Consider the following 18,824-nt stretch of genomic DNA (forward strand, 5'->3'; position numbering starts at 1 on the left):
ACAATCATTTAACTGATAAGCCCAACGATAACTTTATAACTTACTGGTTATCATTTAGTGCGGGCGCAATCTGGCAGGGAAAGGGTGGGAGGAAAGCCGCACAGGAACCAGAAGGCAGCCTGGTAGGCAAGAGGGAGGGAAGAGTGAGGAGGAGGAGAGGTAGGCTCTGTGGACCTTGATGCTGATGTTTGCAGCCTCCCTGCCACCTGCCATGAGCAGCCTGATAGGGCTGTGTGAAGCTTCGGTTGCTGATTTGATTCAGCAGAGATTTGGCCTGATTCGGCGGCCGAATCTCTGAATCCGAATCGAATCAGGAGACTCTTTAATCTCTCCAAATCAAATTGGAACCCTCTGAATCGATGTGGAGAGATTCAACAATTCAGACATAGACACAGCTTTAAGTGTTTTTTTCTACGTACCTCAAAGTACCAGGCGGCTTGTGAATGCTGAGATGCTGGGGTGGGTAGAGCATCCCACAGGCGGGTCCCCAGCACTCTCAGCAGCAGAATTGGACGTGAATCAGAAGCACTTTTGGTCCACTTCTGGGTCCACTGCCGAGCACGCGGGGGACCCCCTGCACTCCTGTGGGACGCTTTATCCACCCCAGCATTGCAGCATTCACGAGCTGTGCCTAGTACCTCGAGGTATGTAGTAAAAACATTTAAAGCTGTGTCTATGGCCAAATCGCTGATTCTCCAAATCAGCATCAAATCTTCAGGTTCAGTCAAATCAAATCGGGACAGTGATCCAAATCAACTAATCAAATCACTGTCCCTGATTCGGGCCAAATCCGAAATGAATACAGCCCATTTCACACACCCCTACAGCCTGGGCTCCAGGCAGGCCCTTGCTGCCTGCCACGGGGCCTGGGCTGCTCACAGCAGGGAGGCTGCACCAAGGTCCATGGAGCCTAGCTATTAATTACTAGCCCCTCTTCTTGCTCTCTCCCACCTGCTGTTCTGTCCACAAAGAAAGCAGCTCAGCTCCCTCTCTGGGGCGTGTGGAAGTCAGAGACCACCTGCCACAGGCTGCAAGGGGCCCAATCCTGGAAATTAAAAATTGAAAAAGATGTCCCCAAGTGGGCCAGGCCAGGGGTTGCCATACAGATTAATAATTTAACCATTGCAATTACAACTAGTGAAATTGATATTTTTGTAATTGATATTTACATCCCTAGCCCTAAAGCATGGCTTCAGAAGCAAGTGTTGTCACTGCTTTGACTCCTTGTAACTGCAGAAAGAGCAACTCTGTTCAAATATAGGGTTTATTGGTCATAAACCTAGTCAAGGCATGTACAAAGTAAATTATATGCTGTGTACCATGTTGAATCCCAGCAACAGAAGGAGTTGGTGACACTGAGAGCCAACAGCCACACAGGTTAGCAGGAGAGTTTGAGTGGAATTGCTTTTGGGGAGAAGAGAAAGAAACCCTGATTGCTTTAGGGTGAGGGTTTGAGCTTTGTGAGCTGGATCTCGTTGCCATCTTATAGTGCTATATGGAGGCAGTGAGCTATGAAGAGTTGCTGAGTCGTTAATACACGTTAATAGGGAGCTGGGCTATTATAGGTCAGCCAGAGTCCTAGTGATGTAAAGAACAAGTGACACCATTGACATTACTTTCCCTTACTGTTTGTGCCTGCTTCTCTGTGGACTTGGTTCAGGTGGGGTTCTGACCTCCAGTTCTTCCTCTGAGGTTCTGGTCTTTGCAGGGAGTGTTGCCTTCATGTTCTTTTTAGTGAGCAAGTGGGGGAAGTACACGTGGTATGAGAGGTGCTTGTTGGTGTATTCTCTCAGGAAAAAGATAAAGTCACTGAAAAAGCAAGTGACTAGACTGAGCTGTATCTGTGAACAAAAGGACTTCATTGATATAGAGTACAAGAAGACCTCCAAGATTGTGGAAGAGATTCAGTGAATGAAGAGTGCAAGGAAAGAGGAAGAAGCAGAACTGGATGCTCAGGACTATAGAAGCCAGCAGTTGGTCACCTTTGGCAACAGACAGTGCTCCATCTCCCAGCTGTGATTATTGAGAAGTACAGATGCAAAGGCTTGGCACCTTAGAGGCTCTCTCACCCTAGAGGCTGGGAGAAGGAAAGCCACCACTCCCAAGTGGATGTGAGGGGTGTGGCAGCTGGCTATTCCCTTCTGTAGGGGATAGAGCAGGGATGCGCAATTATTTGGGCTAGAGGGCGACTCAAATTTTGGCCCTCCAAAATTCACTTTGAGCTGTTGCTGGGGGTGCGGGGTGTGTGTTCAGTTAATCTTATTTGACCCTGGGCCTGTTTGTCCCACACCTGCTATTGGGGACACGAGACAGAGTGGGTAGGCAGGATCTCCATGGTGACTGGCTTGGGACCCCTATGAGTAGGGTGCACTCAGCTGGGCAGATGAGATGGGGCATTGAACAGGCAGGGAGTGGCGTCTGGGAGTGGGATGGGAGGGCAGGGACAGCTTTGTGGGGCCTGGGCACAGCAGAGCTGTGATCTCCCTGCATGTCCCTGTGATGGGCACCAGATCCGTGGGCAGGGATGTGTAAGAAATTAATCATGTCTCTGCCCTGGGCTCCAGCCCTGTTCTGTCACCACCCTGTGATCCTGGCCAGGGCCTGGGCCCGCCTGCCCATCCCAGTCCTGGATTCCACTCCCCATCTTCCTGTGGCCCCATCCCATCTGGCCATGTGCACTCTGCCCGTGGGGGTCTCAGGTCAGTTTCCATAGACCCCACCTGCTCTGCCCAGTACTCCTGGCTGTGGGTGTGGGGCAGATGGGCCAGGGTGCCCAGGCAGCAGGGATGGAACTGGCAGGAGTGCTGGAGACACTGGCAGCGGCAGCCAGACAGAGTGAGCTGCTGCCACGGGGGCTACCAGGAAGCTGAGTCCAGCCACTGAGCTGCCCCTGTCCCACTGGGTGCCTGGGGAACAGCAGGATCAACTGCACACACCATGGCCTGGGCTGCCTCTTGTACCTGGGTCAGACATGGCTGAGGGGACCTGCCATGGGGCTGGATAGAATCCCTTGGCAGGCTGGATCCAGCTCGCAGGCTGTATTTTGTCCACCTCTGGAATAGAGATATCCATCTGCCGACCTGACCTGTTGTCTCCAGAGTTCTGTTGCTTCTAGGCATCAGAATCCAAGATATTATGGAAAGGTTGTCAAGGTTCATCTGGTCCCTGACTACTACCCTATCCGTGTGGGCACTAAAGATTCTGCCAGCTGTGAGCTTGAGCAAATCAAAAGTGACTACAAAGCTTTGTGTGAAAAGGTGAAAGGGACAGGTTCATCAGTCTTTCCAGTCAAGAAGCAGATCCAGGGATGGGTGTGTGGGGTTAGGTTGCACCTCCCTTTGGCTGTGCAGCAGGCACAGTGTGCTCTCTGAACTCATTGACCTGTTGATGCAGCTCATGCCCTGAAACTCAGGGGATGAACTTGTGGTTCACACTGAGTGTTTGTGTCTGTTGGTGCCTGGGTCTGGTCTAAATGTTATCATTGGGCCAAGCTGTGCCTGAGGCTGGCAGGGAGAGGGCTCACTTTCAAATATGGTTACCTAAATTCCCAGATTATTAATGTGAATTTCAAATCTAATTTTAGATATATAAATTCCCATTTTGTTTGTGTATATGCCAAATAACCTATTGCACATTATGAACCACTGACTTAGATAGCTAGACTCTGCAGGCTTAGGTGATGTTAAGAGGATTTAAGGACCAGACAATCATAAAGTCATTGCAGGACTGCTGGCAAACCTCTTTGAGAATTCATCGTACTCAGGAGAGGTCCCAGAAGACTGGAAGAGGGCCAATGTTGTGCCCATCTTCAAGAAGGGCAGGAGAGAGGACCCAGGAAACTACAGACTGATCAGCCTGACCCTTAATCCTAGGAAAAATCCTCGATAAATTTCTCAAGGAGTCCATATACAGTAAGCTAGTAGAAGGCAAAATTCTGAACGACAGCCAGCACGGTTTTGTTGTGAGTAGGTCATGTCTGACTAACCTCATCTTCTACGACCAGGTTACTCACCACCTGGATAAGGGAGATGAGGTCAACGTAATTTACTTGGACTTTAGGTAGGCCTTTGGCTTGGTATCCTATGATGCTCTCAAGGTAAAACTAGAGAACTATCGGCTCAACAATTCAATGGTCAGATGGGTGGGAAACTGGCTTTGGGGTCATACCCAGAGAGTACTAATAGACAGATCTGCATCAGCCTGGGAGAAGGTAGCCAGTGGGGTCTCTCAGGGTTTGGTACTTGCACCAGTACTTTTCAACATCTTCATCAATGATCTGGACGTGGGGGTGAAAGCACACTGGCAAAGTTTGACAGTGACACTAAGTTCTGGGGAAGTGTGGCCATGCATCAGGGTAGGCTGGTGATCCAGGCAGACCTAGACAGATTAGTTAGATGGGCGGACCAGAACCAGATGGGCTGTTCAACACTGAGAAGTGTAAAGTGCCCCATCAGAGGAGGAAAAATCTGCAACAGACCTACAGGCTTGGTGGTGGTACATTAGCTAGCACCATGTCCGAAAGGGACTTGGGGGTCATAATTGACAATAAAATGAATATGAGCCACCAGTGTGATGCTACAGTTAGCAGAGCAAACAATATACTGGCATGCAACAACCGATGCATCTCAAGCAAAACTAAGGAAGTTATTCTCCTGTTCTACTCGGCATTGGTGAGGCCACAGCTGGAGTACTACATCCAGTTCTGGGTGCCACACTTCAAGAAGTATGTGGGGAATCTTGAGAGAGTCCATAGAAGAGCCACTTGTATGATTAGAGGTCTGAAGAGCAAGCCATATGTGGAAAGGCTGACAGATATGGGACTGTTCAGCCTAGAAAAGAGAAGAATTTGGGGGGATTTGGTGGCAGCTTACAAATATATCAGGGGAGAACATGAGGGGCTAGGTGAACAACTGTTCACCAAAGCACCTCAGGGGAAAACCAGGAACAATGGTCATAAACTCCTAGAAGGTTTCAGACTGGATATAAGGAAAAACTTCTTCGCAGTTCATATGACCAGACTCTGGAATAGACTCCCAGTGCAGGTGGTGCAGGCATCTACCCTGAAGATCTTCAAAGGGAGACTGGACGCACAACTTGCTGGGGTTATTTGACCCCAACAGTCTTTCCTGCCCAGAGCAGGGGGGCTGGACCCGATGATCTCACAAGGTCCCTTCCAGTCCTAAACTTCCGTGAATCTGTGAATGTTATGATGGAAAAAATGATGCACAGTATAGTATATGTGAAAGATCACAGTCTATGCTACTACTGCTAATACAGACCTCAAGAAAATTTACTGGTAGAGAAAAACAGTCAGAACTTATTTTAATTCACTATTCTGATACTACAAACGTGTCTGTTATAATGGATTATGGTTCCTCATGGGAAATAAAACCAGACTCAAACCCAGAAAATATCAGAAATAAAGATTAATCCCAAATGAACAATGGCATTGAACAAGGTTTAAAATTCTTTGGGTTTGATATTGGAGACTATAGCTGAGTTTGGTTGATTTGCTCAGGGATGGAAAGCATTAGTGTATCTGTAGCGTAGGTGTGTGAAGCCTTGTTTGTACAAACAATTAATTTGCATCATTATGCTTTTCTATATCTAAAAAAAGATCATTTAGGCTCATGTCTTCATATGCCTCCAAATTTTCTTCCTAAGGTAGCTGCAAAATGAGACCCTATGTTAGAACAGCAATATTGTTCCACATTCAATGCTAATATTTAATGTTAGGGCTAAGCAGAAGGGGTACCATTTTCATTTAAAGTGATCTCAATATTTTGATTTATTTTAAATGCACTTTTTTATGCTGCCACATCTCAATGCAGAAAGAATAAGTTATGCATTATGCAGAATGTATATTGATATCAAGTCTGCAGAGTAAGTATTGGGTCCATGCAAGCACAGAGTAGACTAGATCTTTGTTTTAACTAAATAGTTAGGAGTCTAGAGCACTTGATAATAAATTACATGACTTATAGAATGTGTTTGCTGTAAGCTGTTTAAATGTTTACCAATGGACTTGTATTCTGTTTGTTTGCAAAGAAATAAGATTAATTATTTTGATACCAAATGTTCTCTGCAGCACACACTTTGCTCTCAGAATTAGATGTTGTAAAAATACATTAGGAATCCCTAAGTCAATATTGACCCAAGGCATCCGCCACAGGTTTTAGACAAATATATGCACAGCCACTCTACATTTAATCCATGTGCACATAATTAGCCATTTTTCTGAATTTTAAATTTACACAGAATAATTGCTTCAGTTGGAATTTTGATGGCCAAAAATAGAATATAAGTATAGGAGACTATAAAGGCATACCTCATATTCCTGGTAAACTAGATGTTATATTAGAAAACTTTAAAAAATAAATGGTTAGGGACAAACTGAAGAATTTGGTAAATGTTATTTTGCAAAAAATTATTCCATTCCTTTCTAAATGTTAAGACAATAGCCCTTGCACACAATATGATCAGTTTCCAAAGCATTTATATATTTTTCCTTCTAACATACTGTGTGCATTCCAAAAAGTACTAGATGCAGCATAAATGTCTTGCTACGTTTTTGCTGAGGATTTTGCCAAGATGTTTTGAACTCAACAGCTTTCTAACACATTTCAAGCTTTAAGGAGACTCCAAGGGAACAATATAACACCATGATGTTATTGCAACAGACAAATGAAGATGCTACTTGAGCCACCAACAGTAATATTTGTGAAGTCATGGATGACAGACAGGATCGCAGAGGATTGATGAAATCTAATTTAGTGCCCAGTTTTGAAAAGAGAGAAAATGAATACCTAGTAAATTACCAATTAGTCAGCCTATCTTCCGTTTGGGAGGTTACTAAAGAATATTATACAAATGTAAGTTACTACCATTAGGGGGAAAAAAGAAACAACCAAATACTGAATAAGGGATAACTGGCCAGGCAGACAGTAACAAGATGGATCTGGGGATAATGGCGCATCGCAAACTCAACACAAGCAGGTAATGTTATGCTGTTGAGAGAAGAGGGAAAAGAAAGGTATATTACAAATACAATTTGTAAGACAGAAGGTGATCTTGCCACCCTACTTGGTGCCACTTAGGCCTCAACTGGAGTATTGTATCTAATTCTAGGCATTGTATTTTAAGAAGGACCTAGAGAAACCGGAAAAGATCCAGATATGAGTGATGAGGCAAGGATTGGAATACAGGTTATACAAGGACAGGTTGAAAGAACTGTTAAGTGTTATTTTGCATTTTGGTGTTGCAGTCATATATACAGTTTTGTCCTTGACTGCAAAACCTGCCCAAAGTTCATGGTGTTCTTGCTTATTTTTTCCATGCCAGAAAAAGTGTAATGTATCTTGTACAGAGAGCTTGCAAGTCTGATTCAGAGAGACCAGTTCTATTGATATTTTTCCAACTCTTAGTCAACGATGGTCTAAATCAGGGTGCAGCAACATTTTGGAACTGGGGGCCTCTTTAATAGAACTTAACTCTAAGTGTTCTTGGGACTGTTTCCATCCCAACCAGAGTTGGAGCCACACCTGAACCATAGGTTGCTGACCCCAGTCTAAATTATTTGGCACATCAGTGCTGATTGCCCTCAAGTTTGAATAGGAAAGCTTGAAAATAGATCATAGTCCAAGTAGTAAAAAATGGGGCAAGAAATTCTTAGCCTAGTTTTTCTCAGGCCATCTTAAATTTGAAGTAAACAAGATTAAGTCTTTCAAACATTTGAAAGACTGCCAGAAAGGAGGAGGAGAACAACTGTTCTACTTGGTAATAGATGGCAAGGTATGAAGAAGTGGATTTAAACTGCAACAGAGCAGATGTAAATGAAATGTCAAGAAAAATATCTTCATCGTCAGAAGAGTAAAAGTGGAAAAAATGGCCCAGGGAAGTTATGGAATCTTTTTCTTAGACATTTTTTAGTCAGAAATTGAGTAGGCATCTGTCTAAAACATCAGTGCTCAAGGTTTTGGCTCTGTGGGCTAAATGAGTGGTATGGGACTGATCCACAGGCTGGATTGAGCTTCATCCACAAGGGGTTGGGCCCTTGGGAGCCTGATACTTTCTCCTTCCTTCCCTGTGCTCTGGGATTGGGCTTCAGGGACCTGGTGCTGTTCTTTCTTGGCATCCCCCATTGGAATTGAGCCCTGGGGCCCAGCAGTACAGTTGCCCAACCATGCACACTGTGGGCATGTCTACGCATTCATTAATGCTCCATAGTTATGGCGCATAAAATTTAGTACTATAATCACAGGTACTAACTTAAATATGCCATAATTGGCACTACTATGCATTTGCGCTGCCACATGCTTTTTAAGTGATGCTAATGCACAGTAGACTAATTCTATTGCGCATTAGTATAGTTTTTTTTGTGTTGCACTAATGTGCAGTAGAATTAGTCTGCTGCACTGTTATAATATCGCATGTAGATGTGCCTTATGATTGGGTGCCTGATCCAGTGCAGAGGGCCTGGTGCTCCCCAATGCTCCAGAAATGTGGTAGTAGAGGAGTAGTGCCACCACTCCTTCCACCACCAAATTTTCAGGCCCATGGATTGGGGCTGAGCACCTCTGGTCTAGGTTCATTTAAGAACAGAGCATTTTGTAGTGGGGGAGAAGATAGATGTTGGAGTAGAGGATCCTTGAGGTCCTTTCCAAACCTAAGTTTAGGTGACTGCATTCCTAGTTGGAGGAAAAAAAAAATAGAGGTACTATGGAGTATGTAAGATGGTGAATAAAAATGAAAAAAAAATGTCAAAAAAGAAGAGGCTCACCCCAGTCCATTTTCAGGGTAGACTTGTGCAACTAGAATGTTCTGCTTAACAAGCCTTTACAAAAGGGGAAGCTTATTCTGAAATTCCATCCTCTTCCCTCCACCCCCCCCAAAAAACCCTCTTTATATCTGAGATGCATTCCCTTACAGTGCAGCTCTAATCTAAAAGGTAACCTGAAAAAATGTACAGTATATTATATTCTCTCTTTCTCATTTCCAGCTCAACTCAGCTTTCAAGTAAAACTGCTCTTTGTTAACTATGCAGTCTCAAACCAATCATGTTCTCATGCATCTTTAACATTAATAAATATTCTCCAGACAAAATTATTTCATCTGGTACAACTTAATAAAGGTAGTAAAAGTAATAAAGTGGTAATGTCTTTTTCTTTGAAAGAAGAGTGTATTATTTTTCATAGAAGTCAGAGAAGTAGCGGTGGAAGGGACCTCCATAGGTCATCTAGTCCAGCTCCCTGCCTGAGGCAGAATCATCCCTATCCAAACCATCCTAAACAAATTGATAATCTAGGCCTCTTAATAAAAATGACCGTCAGCTCTAACACAACATAAGACATGACACCCTAACCTGCCACAGATAAAGCAAGGGGACCAGGGCAGCCAACTTCCTGCTTCTGTAGGTTATAAAGAGACACCCAAAAGATATGATTTAGTCTGTAGAAAATTTATTTTGCAATAACATGTATACAACATTTTTAACCATTTATTTTAAATATTGGAATAGTTTTTAAAATTTGTGTATGTAGAGGGTGAGATTTTCAAAAGTTTTCACTTTTGGCCAACTCTCGCAATAATACTCCCTTTTAATTTCAGAGCGTAGTTAGGCCAATGCTAGACAATTTTGAGAATCTTTGAGATAATCAGTTTATGTACATGATTCACTGTATTTTCACTGAAATAAGGCTAGTTTCAAGTAGTCCTATAGAGAAATAGGGCTGAAAGGGACCTCTCAAAGTCTTCTAGTACAGCCCCCTGCTCAAACCATCCCAGCCAAGTATCTGTCCAATCAGCTTTTGAAAGTATCCAGGGGTGGAGATTCCATAGATTTTCTAAGTAGCTTGTTCCAATGCTTGCCCACCCTCATAGTCAGAAAGTTCCTCAACTTAAGTTAAGTCTTCTACCCTTCCTGTACTACAGCTCAAGGTCATTGCTCCTTGTCTTGCTCATTACAACCAGAGACAAGCACCTATCTCCATCCTTTCTGTAATTGCCCTTCAGGTATTTGAAGACTATTTATTACGGGTGTGCGAAGCTGTTCCTATTTGATTCGGATTTGGCCCGAATCAGAGACAGTGATTCGATTAGTTGATTTGGATCGCTGTCTCTGATTCAATTTGGCCAAGTCTGGATCTGAAGATTTGATGCTGATTCAGAGAATCAGTGATTCAGACATAGATGCAGCTGTAAATGTTTTTTCTACATACCTTGAGGTAGAGGGCACAGCTTGTGAATGCTGAGATGCTGGGGCACATGGAACATCCCACAGGAATGCGGTGGGGCCCTCCATGTGCTCGGCAGCGCACCTGAAGTGGACCTCCCTGGGTCAGCAATCGGCTGCAGGGGGACCCCGGGTGCCACCCCAGACCCAGGAGGCTCAGTTGCCACGCCAGGGCGGGGAGGGGGCACGGGGAGGCCCCCAACACGCTCCCTGGTGAAACCGGAAGTGTTTCTGGTCCAATTCTGGGTCTGCTGCTACGCATGCTGGGAAGCCCCCTGTGCTCCTGTGGGACACTCCATACGCCCCAGCATCACAGCGTTCATAAGCCCCTGCTACCTAGAGGCAGAGCTGACCTAAACAGGGTGTGGAGCCCAGGGCAAATCGGCCCATGTGGGTCCCCACCCCCACTCCGATCCCATGGATCCAGACCCGAAGAAGCTGCCGGTGGTGGTAGCAGCATCAGCAGTGAGGGAGGGGGGGTAGCGAGTGGCTGGATGCGGAGCCACCGTTCCGCCCAGCTCTGCGCCACTGCTGTTCCGCCCCACTTCGGAAGGCCCCCAAAGCATGGGACCTGGGGCGGTTGCCCCCATTGCCCCTCCCCCCCGGGACAGTCCTGCCTAGAGGTATGTAGAAAAAATGTTTAAAGCTGTGTCTATGTCTGAATCTCTGAATCTTTCTGAATCTCTCCAAATTGATTTGGAGTCTTCCGATTCAATTCAGAGAGATTAAAGGGTCCTCTCATTTGATTTGGATTTGGAGATTTGGCCACTAAATTGTACTGAATCTCTGCCGGATCGAAACAGGAACTGAAACTTCACACAGCCCTACTATTTATATATCCCCCCCTCAGTCTTCTCCTCTCCAGACTAAATAATCATAGTTCTTTCAGCCTTTCCTTGTAAGTCTTGCTTCCTAGGCCCCTGATAATTTTTGTTGCTTTGCACTGGACTCTCCAATCTGTTCACATCCTCTTGAAGTGTGGGAATCAAAACTGTGTACAGGACTCCAGAGGAAGCTTCACCAGTGGTAAACTGAGCCCAAGAGTCACTTCCCTTGATTGGACAGTGACACTCCCATTCATACAGCTCAGTATGCTCTTGGTTTTCTTTGCAACAAGAGCACAGTGAAGGCTCATGTTCAGTTTAAGGTCTACTGCAACCCTCAAGTCCTTCTCTGTAGTACTATCGCCTACCTACTCATTCCCCAGTCTATTTATGCATGCAATTATTCTGTCCTAAGTGCAGGGCTTTGCAGTTGTTGCATCTCATCTGATTGATTGCGGACCACTTCTCCAGTCTATCTAGGTCATTCTGGACCCTAGCCCTGTCCTCCAGAGTGTCTGCAATTCCACAAAACTTGGTGTTATCCACAAATTTGCTAAGCATCCTGTCATTCAAATGGCTGCACTCAGTCCTGTCATCTCAGTCATTAATAAAGATGTTGAACAGTAACGGACCTAGGACAGACCCTTGGGTAACCCCACTTGATATGTCCTCCCAGCTAGGCTTGGAGCCATGGATGACTGCTCATTGAGTACAAAGGATACAATAATCAAACTGTCCATCTTACAGTATTTTCATGTAGTCTACTTTTTTAGCGTGTTAATGAAAATGTCATATGAGATTATGTCAAAGGCTTTGTTAAAGTCAGGGTATATCACATGCAGTGCTCTTCCCTTATCCACAGAGCCTGTCACCTTGTCATAGAAGGACATCAAGTTGGTCAGCCATGATTTGCTCTTGGTGAATTTGTGCTAGCTCTTCCTGATCACCTTGTTCTTCTCTAGGTGCTTCACAGTAGAGTTCCTGAGGACCTGCTCCATGATATTTCCAGATATTGAGGTCAGGTTGATTGGTCTGTAATTCCCTGGATCCTCCTTCCTCCCTTTCTTAAGATCTAGGCACTATATTTGTCCTTTACCAATCATCCGGGACCTCATCCAACCTCCATGAATTCTCAAAGAGAATGGCTCTGAAATTTTTGAGGCCCTCATGGTGAGGGAGGGAATGGGGCAGGGCCAGGGATAGACACTGTCCAGCCGGGGAGGAGCAGGCCACAGGGCGGAGCCATGGGAGGCTGATCTGGGGGGCGTGGGAGGGTGAGAAAGGGCGGTGGCTCCTGCCACTGCTCACAGCCCTGGGGGAAGCATTGGGGGCATGTGCCCCCCTGGATTTGTGCTCATGTGCTCCCCCTCCTGCCCCCCGGATGTGCTGCCCACGGCACCATCTCACAGCCCCCCCTGGCTGGCCAGGTCCTGTCCGTGCTCCACTCTCTCCCTTACTGTGGCAGCCTTGATCTGCCCCCCTACGCCCCTTCCCTCCCCCATGCCTCTTCCTCTCCACAGACTTACCGAGTGGATGCCGCTCTCCAAGCTGCCAGGCTGCATATTGGCTTATCAGATCGGTATCGGCCAATATGGCTGGTTAATAATTGGCCATCGGTATTGGCCAAAAAAATCTTTATCTGTGCACCCCTATTTTAAGCCTTCCTCACTAGGTTAGCAGGCCTTTATGCAAAGATATTCTTCTTTTTCTTGGTCACATGGACCCCATTTCTTTCCAGCAGTCCATCTTCTTAGAACACCACCCTATGGTGGGAAGCTAAAACCCTGGTAGTGACAACATCTGTGTAGCCATATGTTAATCTCTAGGATGCATCTGCTTCTAGCTGGACTTTTACCTTTGAACAGTTTATCATATGAATAGCTTATCAAAATGCAGAAGAGTCCACTATGACTATACTCTATGGGCATGTGTGTGGTGCAGCCTGTCCCTGTCAGGGCTTTGGTTCTAGATCCAACATTTTGAGGTCTTTTATAACTGGTGTCCACATTGGATTTAATCCCCCTTCCAGTCCCTTGCCATAGTCTGAGGTCACATCTGGAATACTGAGCCCTACTAATCTGCTCCACAGTAATTTTTAGTGGTGCTACTCTATATTGTTTTTCCTTGTGAGTGTTGTGTAAGCATGGTGTTTGCTTAAATGCTGTACAGAAAATGTAATACACAACACTGCAAGATGTGACACATGTAATTAAGATTGTAGAAAAATTATATGATCTGCTATTCTGTTACTTGAGACATGGTGACTTACAATGTAATACCATTATCTGGATAGAAGAAGAGTTAGTGCTGCCTATATAGCATTAATTTCAGTATTTCTAGAATTTTGCCTAGCTCTGTAACCACAATACTCTTTGAATGTATTCTGGAGATTTTAATGGAGCCTATCAGGTTGTTTGATTCCTCACTTTAGCAGGGAGTTTAAAAGCCCTGCCCAGAGTGGAGCAGGTAAGTACCCCCTGCCCTAGGGGATGCGGGCATAGGCATGCTGTATTCCTGCCCCCACAGTTGGGTCTGGAGTGCAGGGTGCCTGTGCTGCAGGGGCTTCCCCCTGCCTGTCATGGCTCTCCTGAGCCCTGTTTTGGTTTGCTGCCATGTGGGAGCAGAAAAGAATTTCCTCCTCCCCTTCTCTGTGCAGCGGGGCAGAGCAGGGCTCAGGAGATCTGGGTCGGGTCGGGGGAAGCCCCTGCGGCAGGGGCACCCTGCATCTCATGCCCAGCTAGCAGGTAGGCACCCAGCACAGGTCTTCTGAGCCTTGCTCTGCCCCACCGCACAGAAAAGGGTAGGGGGAAGATCCCCTCATGGCAGTAGAGCAAAGCAGGGCTCAGGAAGCCCCTGCCCCACACCTGGCTATGGGGGCAGACCTCTCCCCCCATCCCAGCCTCACCCGACTCACCCCACATCCAGCCAGCTAAGCAAAGCCCTGGCTGGGATAATATAGCACTCAGTAAAAGTTGTTGTTTAATAAAGTTTATGTATTATGATTTCATTAGGAATTCTGAGTGGTAAGCTTTACTTAAAAGTTGTTGTTCGATAAGTGGTGACCTTTACTTTCTTAACAGCTGAAGAAGTGCCTATGTGCTGCTGTTCAATGGCAGTCAGCCCCATGGCAGGCTCCCCCAGCAAATCAGAGGCATATGAGCCCATCCTGAAAAATGCCTGAAATTGGCTCCAGCGAGCCTGCAGAGAGCCCACTTTCCCCCCACCCTCCTGCTGGAGTCTGAATTACAGGGGTACACATGCTTAGTGTACTTTTACTCATCAGTATTGGATTTTCTTTGCTTCCTAGATGATTTTTTAAGGATTTTTTTGGCAAAGCAGATACAGCATGATTGTCACAAACCCAGCCCAGGGGTATCCCCAGATTTCTCCCCAAGGTTTTCCATAGTATACACTTTATTCCCACAAGCATCAAGTACGCTGCCATTATATTAGATCAGACAGCTGCAGTATGGGAACATTCTGCTAGCTCCAAGTTGTTTCCCTTTCAGTTATGAAAGTATTTTATGTCCCATTTTCTGTAGAATGGGGTATTGCCCTGAGGTCAAACTTTAGCACAGACAGTCAATTAGGAGACAAAACAACAAAAGGATTTATTGTCTAGAAGAAAAGATAAAATTACTATATAGTTGAAAGACAGAACAAAGAGAAGCAAAATTTCTGACCATTCATGTGGCTACAGCCTAGCCTCACTGCAAGTATTTCTAGAGATCAGCCTTCCTGCTGATTTTGCCAGCCCTGAGTGCTCAGTCTCACCCAAAGCCTGGGATCATCCAAATACCATAATAACCTCATAGATAACCCCTAAATACCTCCAAGCCACTCCCACCTCCTGCAGCAACATTTTTCTTATTGCTGACATGTCTTAAGTATCCTCCAGAAATGTCTTTCCTTCCTGTGGCATCTGGAATTGCTCTAGCTAATGTCCCATTATGGGGTTATTATGGAGTTATTTTTTTCCATTACAGGCATCAATACCTTGGGTGCCCCTCCTGACAGCAGTCCCTTCTGTCTGTGTTTCGGAATGGCAGTTGTTCTTGTCCTAGTGGCCCAATGGCAAGAAATACTTAGCAGTTTTGCCTACTTTCTCTTATTTAAGTACACATTCCTCAGTTCCTTTGACTAAATCATGTCCAAAATCACAATGGTACATACAGGGCACATCTACATGTGTGCTTTAATGCTCAGTAGCCTATTTTACTGCACATTAAAGCGTAACATAAAAAAACTATGCTATTACATATTACTAATGGGCAGTAAAATAGGCTACTGTGCATTGTGTCACTTAAAAAACTGTGCACATTTGTTACTGCGCATTTATGCAGCCTGATGCTTGTTTGTTTAGTACCTCACATTGGAGGTACTAAATTTAATGCTCATTAGGAAAAGCACCTTAATGCACATGTAGACATGCCCTTCAGACAGCCTAACATAATCTACACAGTGATTTAAGTGACATAAATTAATACAACATAACATTGGTTTTCCAACAAGACTTCACATGCCATGAGTAAACAAACTCGAGAAAACATGCATAATGTCCCTTGAATGCCTCAAAATGTAGTGGGTTCTGTGACAGTGACAAAACCAGGGAAACAAAATGCAAAAGTGAGCATGCATCACAGCTGTGAAATGCATAGTTGATAAAATAGAGGATTATATATTTTGCTAATTTTGTAGGTTTTCATAATTTTAGATAATACTTGAAGGTATAAGAGTTCACTAGGAAAATATATTTCAAGTTACTTATTAGCCTAATTTAAAATGTTTGGCACTTTGTTAAAATAGACTTAAAGAAGTTTTCACTACAACCTAGCTGATGCCCAAGCATAGTATTACAATTTATTTTCTTCCATCTGAAACTTCCCTCCTCCCACAACATTATGGAGTCTAGAATGAAAGAGTTGAAGGATCTACATTGGAGGTGAGGATCTTATGGGTGATAACGTTTATTGGACCAACTGCATTCTTCATCAGGTTCCTTTTGAATGCCTTGCATTCAAAAGCTTTTCTAACTTTATCCAACCATGCAGTTGTCCCAATAAAAGATACCACGCACAAAGATCTTTGCCTCTCACATAATTCCTGGGTCATCATGGCTACAACTCTTACACTACCAAAACATTGAAGGACCCAAGAATTTTCTTGCTGACATGAAATATCTCATTCATGCATCTATCAGCTGCCACCTTCCAATTATAACTTTGCTGTCTTCCCCACTCTTGTGTTCTGTGATAAAAAATATATTTTGTTGTTAGATGTGCTGTACAGATTTTGAAAATAATATAGTCCTAACATACATTAAGTTTGTGACAGAGTTGTGTGCAGTTTTTTCATTGAGAAGATTTGAATGATCCTGTAGAAATTGCAGGTGTTTAGTACCTGTTAAAATTACATTTCAATGTAGGCACCAAACTTGTGGATACTTTTGGATGTGTTCAAGTCCATGGGGCTAGACATGATATACCTATGCCTAAGGGTGCTGAGGGAGTTCGCTGATGTGATTACAGAGCAGCTGGCCATTATTTTTGTAAACTTCTGTTGAGTGGGAGAGTCCCCAGATGATTGGAGACAGGCAAATATAGTGCCCATCTATAAAAAAGGGAAGAAGGAGGGTCAGCCACCAGTCAATCTCACTTCAATCCCTGAAAAGATCATGGAGCAGGTCCTCAGTCCTCAAGGAATCCATTTCTAAGCACTTGGAGGAGACAGTGATTAGGAACAGTCAGCATAGATTCATTGAGGTCTTGTTTGACCAACCTGATTGCTTTCTATGATGATTGGCTCTGTGGATGCAGGAAGAGCAGTGAACATGTTATACCTTGAATTCAGTAAGGCTTTTGATATGGTCTTCCACAACATTCTCACAAGCAAACTAAGGAAGTATGGGTTGGATGAATGGACTGTAAGGGTGCCTATACACGTGCAGGGATGCTGCTTGTTGAATGAGATTTAGTTCAAGCGCCTCTTCCACCATTTTGAAATGCAGGGCGCTGAATATTTGAGATGCTACAGGCACTTTAGCTCTTGGAGCCACCCTAATTAAAGTACCCCCCCTCCATCCCTGGAGCATGTGTAAAAATGCCCTTAAGGTGGATAGAAAACTGGTTGGATCATTGGATTCAAAGGTAGTAATCGATGGCTCAGTGTCTAGTTGGCAGCCTGTACCAAGTGGAGTGCCCCACGGGTCGATGCCAGGGATGGTTTTATTCAATGTGTTCATCAACGACCTAGAAGATGGGATAGAGTGCGCCCTCAGCAAGTTTCCAGGTGACACCAAGCTGGGGGGGGGGGGGGGGGGGGGTAGAAGATTCACTGGAGGGGAGAGCTAGAATTCAGAGAGACCTCAACAAATTGGAGGACTGGACCAAAAGAAATCTCATGAGGTTCAATAAGAATAAGTGCAAAGTCCTGCACTTAGGAGAAAACGATCCCATGCACTGCTACAGGCTTGGGGCAACTTGACTAAGCAGCAACATTGCAGAAAAGGACTTGGGGATTACAGTGATCAAGAAGCTGAACATGAGTCAACAATGGGCCTTTGTTGCCAAGAAGGCTAATGGCATACTGGACTGCATTAGTAGGAGCATTGCTAGCAAATCGAGGCAAGTGATTATTCGCCTCTCTTTGCTCCCCCCCACCTTCACCCTCCAGAAAGGATGTGGACAAACTGGAGAGAGTCCAGCAGAGGGCAGGTGCACATGCCAAAAATGGTTCGAGGGCTGGGGCACCTGACTTCTGAGGAGAGGCTGAGGGAACTAGGCTTATTTAGTCTGGAGAAGAGAAGACCGAGGGGGGATTTAATAGCAGCCTTAACTACCTGAAGGGTGGTTATTCATTTTTGGTCGTACTAGTCTTTGGCTAGATCTTTTGAAGCTGATTAAAATTAATTATGAGTCACTAGATAGTCCTGTTTTGGGTTTTTTTGACAAATTTTACATTTTTCAAAAAATAATAACATCTGTCCTGTGAATAGTGATGAAGATCAGTTCCTGTCTCTTTAAAAGCAAAAGTTGGGGGGAGAAGGAAAGGAAATTCTAGATTATTAGATTGAGGTTAAAAAAAAAATATGAGGAACTTTATTTTTACTAAATTTCTAATTCAACTTGGTGTCTTATAATAATTGGTAAACAATGTTTAAATCTAGGATTGATTTTGAAAATTGTAGAGTAAGACTGACTAGTGATAGTATTAAGCTAAACATACAAAAGAGTATAATAATTAATTTCATAATTGATTTTATGAATCAATAGTTCTCTCCTTTCCTTGGTTGCTTAATATGCCTTTTACAATGACTGTTCCCACAATTTGTACGGAGCTTAATGGTGGTTGGATTCATTTCCTTTATCTCTTGTTATATTTTATTATGGTTTTTTCCCATGGATTTAAAATATTTTAGTATCTAGAATATGTAATGAAAACAAACAACTTCTACTTCCTGCATTTTCAGGTAAGGATTATTGCCTTATTTTAACCATTTAACATTCATGAAGAAAACTGTTCCTTCAAAGTCACCTCAGCTAAACCATTCTTTTCCCCATTCAGTTGTAAACAAAATATTCAAAAGAAATAATAAATGGTTTAATGAATGAATACTTGTTTACAATGTAATTAAGTTAATGCTCTTTTTATTGCAATATTAAAATTATTCTAAACCAACAAGTGATATAATTTGAACTATACTATTTTCTGTATATTTTTTACAACTCCTCCACAAAGGAGCCTGCTTTCAAAAGTGCCCTCTCTGTTAC

General features: G+C 44.1%; 1 protein-coding gene across 4 annotated transcripts in view; it reads left to right on the top strand.

The window, feature by feature from the left end:
- The window catches only part of STX17 (syntaxin 17), a 74,253-nt gene that overhangs the window by 28,726 nt on the left and 26,703 nt on the right, over positions 1-18,824 (top strand). The window lies entirely within an intron of this gene.

The sequence above is a fragment of the Alligator mississippiensis genome, chromosome 5 (genome assembly GCF_030867095.1).
Source record: "Alligator mississippiensis isolate rAllMis1 chromosome 5, rAllMis1, whole genome shotgun sequence".
In the NCBI taxonomy this organism is placed as follows: Eukaryota; Metazoa; Chordata; order Crocodylia; family Alligatoridae; genus Alligator; species Alligator mississippiensis.